The sequence below is a fragment of the Geotrypetes seraphini genome, chromosome 3 (assembly GCF_902459505.1).
Source record: "Geotrypetes seraphini chromosome 3, aGeoSer1.1, whole genome shotgun sequence".
NCBI classification, from domain to species: domain Eukaryota; kingdom Metazoa; phylum Chordata; class Amphibia; order Gymnophiona; family Dermophiidae; genus Geotrypetes; species Geotrypetes seraphini.
Window position 1 is genome coordinate 402494030 of NC_047086.1, and position 13976 is coordinate 402508005.

Consider the following 13976-nt stretch of genomic DNA (forward strand, 5'->3'; position numbering starts at 1 on the left):
GGCCCTATGGACCGGCAGGAAATTTCTGTGGACCGGCACTAGTCCATGGAACGGTGGTTGAAGAACACTGGGTTAGAGTATATCTTATTTCTGTTTGGTCACAGTTTGAGAAACTCCTTTGGCACAATGTCAATAAGATCACATGACCAGGAGTATAAATCCATTGACAGATCATACAATCATTTTATTTTATTTTATTTTTTTTTTTAAATATTTTTTATTCTTTTTTTAAATTCTTACATCAAGTGAAATACATGTAATACATTCAATTATGAAAAAACACTTGAAATTATTATTAAATGTTCTTACAATGTGAATTAAATAAACCCTTTATCAGAATTTTATATCATATTAATATTACAATAGTTTTCCCTCCCTACCCCTTCTATATGTTCTATACATGTGTTATTATATCTGATCAGTAGAATAATTTGTCAATGGTCCCCATATTTTATTAAATTTTTTAATATAACCTTGTTGTAATGCCAATACTTTTTCCATTTTATATATATGACAAATTGAATTCCACCAAAAAGTGTAATTCAATTTAGTGTAATCCTTCCAGTTCTGAGTAATTTGCTGTATGGCGACCCCTGTTAAAATTAATAAAAGTTTATTATTGCTAGCTGAAATCGGACTTTGTGTTCTCATTACTGTTCCAAATAATATTGTATCATATGATAGTCCAACATGATTTTCTAATAAATTATTAATTTGGGGCCAAATTAATTTCCAAAAGGAATTAATGCAGGGACAAAAGAATAGTAAATGGTCCAATGTCCCCACTTCTATCCTACAATGCCAGCATCTATTAGATCTATTACTATCTAATTTTTGTAATCTCGTAGGGGTCCATAAAATTCTATGTAATATAAACAACCATGTTTGACTCATAGATGCTGATCTTGTAGTATGTATTCTCCAGGACCAAAATTTTTGCCATTGAGATGGAGAAATTATCTGTCCTATCTCAATACTCCAAATATATCATACAATCATTAATAGGACTGAGCTAAAGAAATTTGGAGTTGGTTGTTCTGCTTGAAAAAAGGATCTCTCTATTTCACCTCTCACCAGTCTGTACAAATTCAGATCTTTAATTAACACAAACTTGCTTAGGTTTTTTGAGATTCAGAATTTGACAATAATAATAATATTTTGATATTCCACCTATACCCATAGACGAGCAACACTGATCAAACTAAAAGGTAAAGATATTTACCTTGGAGTTACAACAATATTAATAGAACAAATTACAGGACCCAATACAAGTCATAATATTTTCTTAATATTGCAAAAACAGGTCTTAACGCCTTCCTAAAAAGTGAATAATTTGTTGAAGTTATTGTTGTGGGAAGAAAATTTTTTGCTGCCAGATACAAAAAGGAAGAGGCAAAAATCTTCAAATATCACATACCACTTGGGCTTTGAAAGGTGTCTTACCTGATTAAATCATTCATATAACCAAGAGCCATCCCATAAAAAATTTTAAATATAAAGGAGCAAATCTTAAATTTTACTTTAGTGTGTAGTCTACAGACCTCCCAACTCAATCGCAGCAAATTGATAAAGATCTGATTGCAGATAATCAAAAGTTTGGAAAGAAAGAGGAGGTGCTGCTGTTGGGTGATTTCAATCTGCTGGATGCAGAATGGAAACTTCCATCTACGGAATCGGAAAGAAGTAGGGAGATTGTGGATGCCCTTCAAGAGGTTCTGCTCAGACAAATGGTGGCAAACATACAAGGGAAAAAGCGATAATGGATCTGGTACTCACAAATGGGGAGAGTATCCCTAATGTTCAAGTGGGTTCTCATCTGGGAAGTAGCGACCAAATGGTTTGGTTTGATATAACAGCTAAAGAGGAGGGCAAGATTTCAAACGTATGTACGTACTTTAGTAAAATGGGAGAGTACCTGAAGAGTGAGCTGTTCAAACATAATGCTCTCTACCTTTAGACCGTGTACTGAAATCTTCGGTCCAAAATAAAGGGCATTGTGGATAATGTTCATTAAACAATAGCAGAAACGCATGTAGGGAAAGATACTTCAAAGTAATTATATGAGCCTCCTGGACAGTACTGTAAAAACATTGATGGTACAGTGGAAGGCATGTTTCAGTAAAAAAAAACAACCTGATCCTGCTTAGAAAATAAAGCAGAGAACCATTCTGCTTCAATGACTAATCGAGAGAAAGTACAAGAGTAAACCCTGTCTTTTTATTTTTTTTTTTTAAACATGGTAAGGAAACTAACTAAAAGGCTCTTCACCCATGTTAGATTCTGCATGTTTGTATCTAGACAACAGGCTCTACACCAGGGGTGTCAAACTCAATCGCATAAGGGGCTGAAATCTAAAACATGGGCTAAGTCGCGGGCTGAATTTTTTATTAAGATACTTAGAGGTCCTTTTATTAAGGTACAGTAACCGATTTAGCGCGCACTAAATGCGCACCTTTTATTCCCAATTCTTTATTATTTTCAAAACTTACAGAAGTGTAACAATAAATACCACATTTTATACATCAATAATACACTTAATATTCCATTTATATCCATTTCAGAATTAGTCCCCCCCTCCTAAACCATCACAATGCAATCACATAACATTTCTATAATGAACCCCAATATATCTAACTTCATTAATCTAACAGACCCCCAATCCTCCCCCCTCCCGGATGTGCATGACATAGGGAAAAACATTAATTAAACATTGCAGCATTTTGCTAATGGCTCCCAAATCTGAAATGTCTTAAAATGCCCTTTCTGAATGGTTAATATTCTTTCCATTTTATACACATGGTTCATGAATTCCACCAAAAACTATAATTAAGCCTCGTCCAATTCTTCCAATTGCTCGTAATTTGTTGTATGGCAACTCCTGTCATTATTAATAAAAGCCTGTTGTTTTTAGATGATATTTGACTTTTAGCTCTCATTGACATGCCAAAAAGCACAGTATCATAGGATAATGCCACTGGATTTTCTAACAAGCAATTTATTTGGCCACATATTGATTTCCAAAAAGCCAAAATAAACGAACAGTAGAACAATAAGGGATCTAAAGTCCTTGCTTTGAGATGACAATGCCAACATTTACCGAACAGGGGTCCATAATGCTCTATGTAACAGAAAAAACCAAGTTTGTCTCATAGATGCTGATACTGTACATCTCACCCTCCAAGTCCAGATTCGTGGCAGATGCAGGAATTTGGTGCTTAATCTCAATACTCCAAATGTCCCTAAGACCAGTTTTTGGTTTCTTATTTATAAATCCAGCTAACAATAATAAAAGGACCCCTTAGTCTTAGTAGAAGTATAGGGTTACAACCTCTCCAACCTAGTGTGCTCACAAGTGGGACAATAGAGGTTAAGTGACTTGGGAATTAAACCCAGTTCCCCTGAGTCTGAGGCCACAGCAGATAACAAATATTGGGCTGTGTGGCTAGAAAATAAGTGTGACATCACAGGCAGCACAACAAACCCCCCTCACTTTTCTTAGTCCAATATTCCCCACGAGCTACACCTTATTAGTCAGTATTTCAGGATAGCTATCATGAATACAAATGGGAAAGATTTCAGTCAATGTTGAGAGTGCATGCAACTCTTTCTTTCTTTGCTTATTTTTTTAATAAGAATTTATTTTTTATCAAATGATAACACAAAAAAAAGGCATTACAATGTATGAAGAACAATTAAATATACTCCATTATAATATCACTAACCCTTATAAATGAAGGTGAGCAATTGAATCAGCAGTAGAAAGCTGTAGGCGTGCTGGCTGCAGTGGGAGCACAGCACCTGCAGTGGAACCTACAGCTGATGCGGCGCTTGCACCCAATTGGGTAAAAAAAATGTCTGCCAGAGGGCCAACTTAAGTGCAAATCTGTAATTGTCTGGTGGGCCAAATTTTATTACACCGCGGGCCAGAATTTGACACCCCTGCTCTACACCCATGGTGGATTCCTGAAGTAGGATGGAAAGGCAGTTGCAACGTAGATCGACACTAGATAATCCTGGTTAGAGGATAAAACAGAGAACCATTCAGCTTCACTGGTTAATATGGAGAAAGAGAATGTCCATTTGATTGATTGATTTTTTAACATGGAAAGTAATCTAACTTAACAGGCTCTACACCCATGTTAGATTCCCCCCTAAGAACAGCCTTACTGGGTCAGACCAATGGTCCATCAAGCCCAGTAGCCCATTCTCATGGTGGCCAATCCAGGTCACTAGTACCTGGCCAAAACCCTAGGAGTAGCAACATTCCATACAGAATCCCAAAGATTCCGGAATCCCAGAAAGTAACAAAAGATTCCAGAACCCCAAGGAGTAGCAACATTCCATGCTACCGTTCCAGAGCAAGCAGTGGCTTCCCCCATGTCTTTCTCAATAACAGACTATGGACTTTTCCTCCAGGAAATTGTCCAAACCTTTCTTAAAACCAGCTATGCTATCCGCTCTTACCACAACCTCTGGCAATACATTCCAGAGCTTAACTATTCTCCGAGTGAAAAAAATATTTCCTCCTGTTGGTTTTGAAAGTATTTCCCTGTAACTTCATCAAGTGTTCCCTAGCCTTTGTAATTTTTGATGGAGTGAAAAAGCGATCCACCTGTACCCGTTCTACATCACTCAGGATTTTGTAGACTACAGTCATATCTACCTTCAGCCATCTCTTTTCCAAGCTGAAGAGCCCTAACCTTTTTAGTCATAAAAGAAGAGTTTCATTTCCCTTTCATCATCTTGGTTGCTCTTCTTTGAACTTTTTCTAGCACCACTATATCTTTCTTAAGATAAGGAGACCAGAATTGAACACAATACTCCAGATCAGGTTGCACCATGGAGCGATACAGGAGCATTATAACATTTTTAGTTTTTGTTAACTATCCCTTTTTTTAATAATTCCTAGCATCCTGTTTGCTTTTTTGGTCACTGCCACACACTGGGGGGAAGGTTTCATCTTATTGTCTACAATGACACCCAGATACTTTTCTTGGGCGCTAACCCCCTAGGTGGACACTAGCATCTGGTAACTGTGATTCGGGTTATTCTTCCCAATGTGCATCATTTTGCATTTGTCCACATTAAATTTCATCTTCCAATTTCCTACGATCAGTCTGCAATTTTTCACAATACGCATGCATTTTAACCACTTTGAACAGTTTCATGTCATTTGCAAATTTAATCACCTCACTCGTTCCAATTTCCAGATCATTTATAAATAAGTTAAATAGCACTGATCCTAGTACAGACCCCTGCGGCACTCCACTGTTCACTCTCCTCCTTTGAGAAAAATGACCATTTAACGCTACCCTCTGTTTTCTATCTGATAACCAATTCCTAATCCACAACTGAACTTTGCCACCTATCCTATGACTCTTTAATTTTCTCAGGGGCCTCTTATGAGGAACTTTACCAAAAGCTTTCTGAAAATCTAGATACACTACATCAACCAGCTCACCTTTATCCATACCTTCAAAGAAGTCAAGCAAATTGATGAGGCAAGTTCTCCCTTGGCTGAACCCATGCTGATTCTGTCTCATAAAATCATGTTTGTCTAAGTGTTCCACAATTTTATTTTTTTATAATTATTTCCACCAATTTTAACCAGCACTGAAGTGAGGCTTACCAGTCTGTAATTTCATGGATGTCCCCTGGAGCTCTTTTTTTTTTTTTTTTTTATAATTCTTTATTCATTTTTAAACTTTCAACAAGTGCACAATATAAGTAATGCATAGATTTACTAACATCACTTGATAAATCTATCAAGATCATAACAAAGGTATATATATCTAAACCCTTCTTCCCCCCTCCCTTTCCATACAATTATTTAATTGAATCAATCTTTGTCATATTTCTTTTTTTACATTTTTTTTTTTTTTTTCATTTATATAAACCCTCCCCTTTCCCTTCCAATCATAAATAATGTTAAGAAAATGGTGTTTATTCATTACAAAACAATGTCAATGGCCCCCATATTTCATTAAACCTTTTATAATTTCCATTTTGTATTGCTATTGAACGTTCCATTCTATATATGTGACATAGTGAATTCCACCAGAAATTAAAATTAAGTCTTGTGTGATCTTTCCAATTTGTAGTAATATGTTGCATGGCAACTCCTGTCATAATCAATAAAAGTTTGTTATTACTTGCCGATATCTGACTCTTTTTCCTCATAGATATGCCAAATATCACAGTATCATAAGTTAATGCTACAGGATTATCTAATAAAGAATTTATTTGATCCCAGATCGAATTCCAAAAGGCTAATATATAGGGACAGAAAAATAAAAGATGATCCAAAGTCCCTACTTCAAGCTTACAATGCCAGCATCTATTAGACATTGAACTATTTAATTTTTGTAATCTAACAGGGGTCCAAAATGCTCTATGCAAAAGAAAAAACCAAGTTTGTCTCATAGATGCTGACAGTGTACATCTTATTCTCCAAGACCAAATTTGTGGCCATTGAGATGCCAAAATTTGATGATTAATCTCAATGCTCCAAATATCCCTAAGACCATTTTTAGGTTTTTTATTAACCAATTCACTAATAACTTTATACCACTGTGCGGCCTGGTGACCCAGAAAATCTGCCTGGAAGCATAAAAATTCCATGCTGTATTGAAAATTTAAAGTTTTCCATTCAGGGAACCCTGCCTGAATGGCCTGCTTCAATTGCAACCATTTATAAAATTGTGATTTATTCAGTCCAAATTTATTTTGCAATTGTGTAAACTCAAGCATTTTTCCATTTGAAATAACATCATTTAAAGTTCGTATTCCTGCATTTAACCAATGCCTCCAGACAATCTTAGTTCCGCCAATCTGAATCTTGGAGTTTAGCCATATAGATTGATTTGTCGATTTACTAATAGGAATTTCAGTTAAATTACTTACATATCTTAGAGTTTTCCATGTATCTAATAAAAGTTTATTTTCTTTATACAATATGGGCATCTTGATACTGAGAATGTGACAAAGATGTAAAGAAGACAGGAGTCGCCATTCCAAGTATAACCAATCTGGAGTGTATTCAATGAGATCTGGGAGGACCCAATACATACCTTGACGTAAAATATAGGCCTGATGATACCTATAGAAATTTGGGAAATTTACCCCACCCTCCTTAATTGATTTCTGTAAAGATACCAAAGCAATTCTAGGTGTTTTGCCAAGCCAAACAAACTTAATAATTATTGCATTCAATTTTTTATAAAAAGAGTTCTGAAAAAATACCGGAATCATACACATTTGATAGCAAACCACAGGCAATATCATCATTTTTATGGTTTGAACTCTTCCCCACCAAGATATATGTAATGGGTTCCATTGTTCACATAATTCCGAAACCTTTTTTAATAAAAGTTTTTCATTTTCTTTTACTGTATCTTCTATTGAATTTTTAATCCAAATTCCTAAATATTTTAATCCATCCTCTTTCCATACAAAAGGAAATGAATCAAACATAGATTTTATGCAATGCACATTAAGCGAAAGAATTTCAGATTTATTCCAATTGATTTTATATCCTGAAAACATTCCAAATCTTTCAATCAATTCTAACAAACATGGTATAGTTGAACCTGGATTGCGCAAATATAATAAAATATCATCCGCATAAGCAGATAATTTGTATTCCCATTCTTTGTATCCCCTTTGTCTGATTAATAGCTATCAATAAGGGTTCTAAAACAATATCAAACAGCAAAGGAGATAATGGACATCCTTGTCTAACTCCTCTATGTAATTTAAAACTCTCAGATAAATTATTATTAATGTATAATCTTGCCATAGGGGAGCTATACAAAGTTTTAATCATTTGAACAAAACCAGGACCCACACCAAACCAATCCAAAGTCTGATACATGAATGACCATTCTACCCTATCAAAAGCTTTTTCTGCATCTAATGAAAGAGCAAAAGCTGGTTCATTCATCATTTTAGTTAAATTTAATGTATGAAATGTCAATCTTGTATTGTTAGAAGAACGTTTGTTAGCAATGAAACCTGTTTGATGTACATCAATTATGTAAGGAAGAGCCTTTGCCAATCTTAATGCCAGTGTTTTAGCCATTAATTTTCCATCAACATTAATTAATGATATTGGCCTGTAATTCGAAACCAAAGTGGGATCTTTATTTGGCTTTGGCAAAACAATCACCATAGATTCTGCCATAGTACTTTTAATACAACCTTTATTAAGTTGAAACTGATATAAATTTAGTAAATAGGGTAATAAAGAATTTTGAAATGTTTTATAGAATTCCACAGTAAAACCATCCCCACCTGGAGCGGATCCAACTCTAAGAGACTTCAATGCTGTTTCTAATTCTTTTAATGATATAGGTTCTTCTAAACTTCTTTTTATATGATCAGGAAGCTTTGGACCCTCAAGAAGATTTAAAAATTCCATACCTTTTTGAACTTTATCAATAGAAGACTCGGAAGAATACAACTCTTTGTAAAAAGCCAAAAATTGATTTAAAATGTTATTAGTTTGATTATGCATATTTCCTCTCTCATCTTTTATTGCACTTATTTTTATTCTTCTCTTTTTTGCTTTAAGATAATTTGCAAGTAAACTTCCTGCCTTATTAGATTTTCCATAATACAAGGTTTGCAGAGAAAACAAATCTTTCCTTGCCATTTTTGAAGAAATTTCATTATATTTGCCTTTAGCCTTTAATAAAGTTTGCAAATTTTCGTGATTCCAATCATCTATTAATTTGGATTCCAGCAATTTAATTTCTTTTTCCAAATCTGAAAATTGTTTAATAAGTTGTTTTTTAATATACGCAGAATAAGAAATAATATTACCTCTTATAGTAGCTTTAAATGCATCCCATAAGATTTCCGCATTAATATCTGCTGAGGTATTTATTTGGAAAAATTCCTAAATTTTTAACTTAATTTCTTCAAGAAAAGTTGAATCTGAAACCAATGTATTATCAAACCTCCATAATGATCTATTGTATTCATTATTATCTAGTGTAAGTGTAATCCACACTCCTCCATGATCAGACAAAATAATTGGATCAATGGAAGCTTGTGTCACTTGTTGCACTATGGAATTTGATACCAATATGTAATCAATTCTTGAAAAAGATTTATGAACTGGTGAGCAAAAAGAGAACTCCTGATCATTAAAATGAAGAATACGCCATATATCTTTCAAATTACAAGTATTCACCAAATTATCTAACCCTAATGATTTTATATTTTTGCTTGGTTTTTTATCCAAAAAAGGATCCATAACAGCATTAAAATCTCCAGCTACTATTAAATTAGAAGCAGCCAGTGGGAGTATTAATTTTTGTATATTAATAAAAAAATCATTTTGATTCGAGTTCGGGGCATAGATATTTAATAAAGTCAAAGTATTATTTCCCATTCTCATTTCCGCTCGTATCCATCTCCCTAAAGGATCAAAATCTATCATTTTAAATGAAGCTAAACATTTTGTGTTCACTAATATAGCCACTCCTGCCTTTTTCCCTATTGCGGGAGCGAAAAAACAGTGTTTCACCCAATTATCTTCTAGCTTTTTGGATTCAACCACTGATAAATGTGTCTCTTGAATATAATACACATCAGCCTGTTGCCTTTTTAAAAATGCTAACATTTTTTTTCTCTTTACTGGGTGATTAAGGCCATTAACATTGAGTGAAAAAATTTTAATCTCCATCAATCCAAATAATTTTTACAAAAGTTCTTCCAATTATTATATCTGAACAAAAAACTGAAATCATTTGAAATGAATAAACACCACCTTCATTTATATCTCCCAATCCAACATCCCTACCCCAATTATCAAATCCCTTTAACCCCCCTCCCATCCCTCCCTCTCCCACCCTTAATATTGGCTGATAAAACCTGGAACTGCACATACAAGACCAAGTAAAGCTAAACTAAAAGCTCTATACAGACTTCAATTATAAAACAATATTGTATGTAATAATCATATGTATTTTTATAAATAATTTATGTAATATTCTCAAAATATTAAAAAATCAAAATAAGAAACTAAATAAAGATCTTCCACTCACATTATAAATGATAAAAAAGAATGTAAAACTCTATATGTCTGCTAAAAGTATCAGACTTGTAAGAAACCTATAAATGAAAATTAAGCATTAATAATATATTTTCCTTTTTTTTTTTTAATTATTATTATTTATTTTTAAATACATATATTCCCCTTAAATATTCTCAAAGAAGCCTACTAAACCTTAAACTAGAGTCCCTTGAAAATCTTTGCTAACTGAAATCTTTTGTACTGAATTTTTATCAAAACCTCCATTAACTCATCATAACCTATGATCTAAATCTGCCACTATAAGCTCTGTATATTAATATCTTATCTTCATGAATATATTGTAATAACATATATCAGATATTCTAATATCTTATTAAGATATGTAACAGCAAAGGATCAATTCATTTCAACTTTAAAAGTCATCCTTTGAGAAAGAGATATTAAAGGCTCACAGAGAAACAAAATGCCTTTTTCATCAGCATTCCATTTCACAGTTTCCATTCAAAATAAACAGAGCCAAACTGTCAGTTAGCAGATTCTCAAATGTATTAAAGATGAATAACAAATAAAATCAAATAAAAACCAAGAAGAATCAACTCCAACTCCAGGAAGTAAATAAGTCAAATTAAATTGACATCGGCTGCTCCCTTTGATTTAAAAACATTTCCAACTTCACAGGTTCATCAAAGCTCATAGTTTTGTTGTCAATAGTTATTTTCATAATCGCAGGGTATATCAGGCCAAATCTAGCTCCGATTTCTCTTAACTTCAGCCTCATGTCTAGAAATTTTTTCCTTTTATCTGCCGTTGTTTTAGCGAAATCAGGAACGATGTGGACTTTGGCATCCTGACATTTTAAATTTGCATGTTCTTTAGCCATTCTTAACACCTCTAAAACTTGCTGGTGTCTTAGCAACTTGAAAATTATGGGGCGAGGACCTTTTAAAGTATCCAGTCTTTTCATTGGTATGCGATGTGCACGTTCAACTTCTATCGGGTAATTGGATTTGAGGGGCAGGACTTTCATCAAAAAATTTTCCACAAATGAAACCGGATTATTTTTTTCCACCCCTTCCGGTACGCCCAAAAGTCTCAAATTACTCCGTCTCATGCGATTCTGGCAATCCTCGACTTCCCTGGTGAGTGTAAAGATTTTTTCTCTGTCCAGTTTATATTGCCTTTTTTCTGCTTCAAAACTGTCCATTCTCATTTCCATTTTTGTTGTTTTAATCTCCAGCACTTCTGTTCTTTTATTTAAAGTCATTACTTCTTCCTGTATTTCATCCAGCTTTTTGGCGTTTTTTAGAAGAATTTCTTTTATCTCTTGTATTTCTTTCCAGAAATCAATGTCACTTTTCTCTCTTGACAACAGACACTTTGAGGGTGTTGCCGGCTCTGGCTTAGATCTCTTAACACTGCCGGTATTAGAAATCCCCATTTCAGACTTGTTTTGTTTTCCTGAAGCCATCACGTTGTATTTTCCTTCGTTTCTTCCGTTAAAATGAAAATTTTATTTCAGTATTTTATGTCATTAATGTCTGTATGTACAGAGCCTCTGCCCTACCCGACCATCCTCGTGCACTCCCAAGCCACGCCCCCATCCCCTGGAGCTCTTTTTAAAAATCGGCGTAATATTGGCCACCTTCCAATCTTCAGGTACTACAGATGATGTTAGCGACAGGTTACAGAATAATAACAACAGGTCAGTAATTTCATTTTTGAATTCTTTTAGTACCCTGGGATGTATACCATCTGGTCCTGGTGATTTATCACTTTTGTTGACTTGGCTTAGTACATCTTCCAGATTCACTGAGATTTCTTTCAGTTCCTCCACATCATCACTCTTGAAAACCATTTCCAGTTCAGGTAGATCTCTTGCATCTTGTTCCGTAAAGACTGAAGCAAAAAATTCATTCAGTCTCTCCACTATGGACTTATCCTCCCTGAGCGCCCCTTTTGCTCCTTGATCATACAACGGTCCCACAGATTCCCTCACAGGTTTTCTGCTTCTGATGTATTTTAAAAATTTGTTAAGAGTTTTTGCCTCCTTTGCAAGTTTCTCTTCATATTCTTTCTTAGCTGTCTTTATCAATGCTTTGCATCTAACATGCCAGTGCTTATGTTTATTCTTATTTTCTTCATTCCAATCCTTTTTCCATTCTTTAAAGCAGGGGTGTCCAACCTTTTGGCTTCCCTGGACCGCAATGGACGAAAAATAAATTTCTGGGGCCGCACAAACACTAACACTAGCTGATGAGCAAAAAAAAAGGTTGAGCAGGTCCCAAATTTGCAATCACTAATATAGAAGATGTACATATCTAATAATAAACCTTCATTAAAGGGACACTGTGGAGAGGAACCCAAAAAAACAGTAATGCTTACCCTGACTGAGTGATCCTCCACATGCACCACTGACAGTGGAAGCAGCCACAGGCTTCTACATGCCCATTCTGATGAGCAGGGATGACGCGCTCCTGGTTCTCCCATTCACTTCTATTACAGCTACGGTGAGCCTGGAGCGCGTGTGGAGGATCGTTTAATCAGGGTAAATATTACTGCTTTTTTGGGCCTCCCACTTTGAGCTTAGGCTCCCTCAAAATGAACATCTCCCCTGTTGTAGCTAGTAGGGATCCACAAACCTCACCAACTGACAGCCACCTCCTCCCCCTCCAACTTCCAAAGTTCTGCAGCTGGCAGCAACATTGCAGAGCTGCTGCCTTCCCTCCTCCCTGCCCCCCCTTTGGCTTTCATGCATGCATGAAAGCAGGGGCAACTTGAGGATATTGCCATTGGCTGCAAAGCTTGGAGATTTTGAGTTGCCAGACTGGAGGAAGATGTCTTCAGTTGGCAGGGCTTGGGAATCCCCACTAGCTCAAGTATTTATAAATTGCACTCAGGCGGGGAGAAATTTGGTGCCCATCCACTAATTTTGGGCTCCAGTCCCTCCTCAAAATCAGCTGTATATGACTATGACACTGAACACAAAAATAATTGTGATGCACATATCCCAAAGCTAACATATTCTAGTTAATAAATTCAAAATAAAACAATTTTTTCTACCTTGTTGTCTGGATGTTTTGTTTTTCCATCATGGTCCCAGTTTCTCTTTCTGCTTTTTCTCTATCTTCAACTAATTTTGTTTCCAGTGTCTGCTGTCCATTTTATTTTTCTCTTCTCTCGTTCCATTTCCTTCTTATGCCTGTCCAACGTATTGATTTTTCCTTTTCAGCTTTCTTAACTTTTTCTTTTCTTTTTTGCCTCTGTCCACTAAAATCTTGCCTTCTTTCTCACCCTTCTTCTTTTTAAATGTTGAGCTACTTCTCAATTTTCCATCTTCTCTCAGTCCCTAGCTCTCTCATTTTCTATCTCACTCCTTTCACAGCCTCCTATTCCCTTCTATCTACTCTTCATTACTACATTTCTACCACTGTACTCACTGCTCTCTCACTCATCTTGTCATCTCCCTTTTGACCTCATCCACATGGTTCACCACTTTCAAGAATCCCCCTCTCTCTCTCATCTGGTCAGGCTATAACTCCCTGTCCCTTTCTTTCCATCTCCTAGCATCTTCTTATTCCAGCTCTCTTCCCTCCTGCCCTCCCATGGGTCCATCTCTGCTTATCTATCCCCATGATCCAACATTTTGCTCCCTCTCTTTTCTGGTTTTTTTCTTCCCTCCTCCTTTGATGCTGAACAATGAAATGGAGGGAAAACGCTTCCGACACAGCCGCAGATCGCACGGGAGGAGTCAACGCCGCACGCGGAGGATTGCAGAAGGGAGCCGACCATAAAATAAACACTCGCCGGGAGGCAAAGAAGGAAGGGAATGCGAGAAAGCTTTTGAAACAGCTGTGAATCGCTCGCGAGGAGCCAGCCAGAAAACTAAATACCCACTGGAGAGAGTCACAGAAGGAAGGGAGGGAGAAGCTTGGGC

General features: G+C 35.7%; 1 protein-coding gene across 2 annotated transcripts in view; it reads right to left on the reverse strand.

Annotated features, from left to right (window-relative positions):
• The window catches only part of CMTR1 (cap methyltransferase 1), a 289978-nt gene that overhangs the window by 126177 nt on the left and 149825 nt on the right, over window positions 1-13976 (reverse strand). The window lies entirely within an intron of this gene.